This window comes from Embiotoca jacksoni, unplaced genomic scaffold (assembly GCF_022577435.1).
Source record: "Embiotoca jacksoni isolate LCO1_2020_lvr unplaced genomic scaffold, fEmbJac1.0.p SCAF_77, whole genome shotgun sequence".
Lineage (NCBI taxonomy): Eukaryota > Metazoa > Chordata > Actinopteri > Embiotocidae > Embiotoca > Embiotoca jacksoni.
The window spans coordinates 550,728-552,500 of record NW_027185433.1 but is presented as its reverse complement, the minus strand read 5'-3'; the positions used below and the strand labels follow the sequence as shown (position 1 = coordinate 552,500).

The 1,773-nt window shown below is 54.4% G+C and overlaps 1 protein-coding gene across 1 annotated transcript in view; it reads right to left on the bottom strand.

The window, feature by feature from the left end:
• plxna3 (plexin A3) overlaps window positions 1–948 on the bottom strand; it is an 80,452-nt gene extending 79,504 nt beyond the window's left edge. Inside the window, 1 exon segment of the mRNA XM_069177717.1 lies at window positions 657–948. The gene's annotated coding sequence lies outside the window, so the exon portion shown is untranslated.
• Between the last annotated feature and the right edge of the window lie 825 nt (window positions 949–1,773).

Below are 1,773 nucleotides of genomic sequence, written 5' to 3'. Positions count from 1 at the left end.
CGGGAGGTTCGCCCGCGAAGTTCGGCGCGACGTCCGCGAACGCGTTTCGTTCGGGGGTTTTAAACGTTTTTCTGCCGCCTTTGTTCTTTCTTTTAATGGATCGGCGTCTGGAGCCGTGCTACCTCCCAGACCCCCCCACCACCACCACCACCACCTCCTCCTCCTCCTCCTCACCCCCTCCACCACCACCACACACCAGAAAAACACACTTGCGGACTGAAAACGCCTCTTTTCAGTCCAACACCGTTTAAAATGGAGGAGAACCGAGGCCGAACCCCGCGAGAGGAGAGCTCCTACCTGGGGTCTCCACCGGGCCCCCGGAGTCCCCCGCTGCCTCAAGCCACTGCCACCCCCCACCCCTACTCCCACTGTCCCCCCACTCCCCGCGTGGGAACACGGTCAGAAAAAGAGGACATTTCCACGCGTGAAAAAAAAAAAAAGAAAAAAAAAAAAAAAGGGGCAGTAGATGAGCGGTGATGCGGCGGGGGCGCGAGGCGTTTTCCCCCCCACCCCCAAAACACCCCCCCCCCCCACACACACACACACACGTACACCCCCACCTTCAACAGCACCACCGATACCACCCCAGCTCCGCCACCCGAGCAGCACCCGAACATCCCCACCCGGAACCCCAGCAAGAACCCCGCCGGACCTACCTGGACGTGGCACGCGCAGGAAAAAGTCCAATCAGTTATTTAAAATCCACAGTCCCACGCGCTGCTGCTGCCGCCTTTCTTCTTCTTCTTCTTCTTCTTCTTCTTCTTCTTCTTCTTCTTCTTCTGCTCTCATAAACCTGAGCGAGCGGGGGTCAGGTGGTTCCGGTCCAGTCCCGGCAGGTAGAACCGAGCCGCGGTGAGAAACGGAGGAGTAAATAATCCAGAGCAGAGATGACGGAGCGGAGCGGAGCGGCGCGGCGCGGCTCTCCCATTCACACACAGCCTGCCTCGGCTTGGCTCGGCTTGGTCTGCCCCCTACTCCGCCACAGACAGCCCCCCAATCTGGAGCGTACCACTGCGCGCCGGGCCGGGAGGGGGGAGGGGCAGCTGCGGGAGGTCCACTAAACCCGTTAAAACTTCGATTAACCGGATTATCAACAGCTCTGAGCGCGAGTTTAAACAGTAGTATCAACACAGAGGAGCAATGAAAAGTTCTTTTATTCTGATGAAATAATGAGTTTTATTTTGAAAAACATCTGTTACACCCCTCCAGGAGCTGAGCGATTGGTTCAGTCCGGCTCCTTAATCTGCTGTTTTTCCTCCTCCCGAAACCAGATGTGGAGAGAAAGAGAGAGAGAGATGCAGTGTGTGTGTGTGTGTGTGTGTGTGTGTGTGTGTGTGTGTGTGTGCGTGCGCGCGTGTGTGTGTGTGAAGTGAGGAGATGCATATAAAAATAAAAGGGGGGATGGGGGAGATGAAGGAAGAGGAGATAGGTGAGAGATAAAGTGGCAGACATGAAATATAAATGTGAAGTAAACCAAAAGTGAAAAAAATAAAATAATAAAGAGTTAAATAACGATGATGAAGATGAAGAGGAGAGCGGCGGCACTTTAAGGAGGTTTTATCGTCTCTGATGATTAGAAACAAAACTCGTGGTTACGATGTGGCGCAGTTACACTTTTGGCGACTGATAAGCGTGAAGTCGGGAAAACGCGGTTGCCGAGCAACCGCATCACGCCCACAGAGGCCATAACAGTTTGGCGAGCGAAGCCGGCGCGTTGCGTGACAGCGGGAACTTTAAAGGCGGAAATCACGCGTTAATAAATTCACACGACGA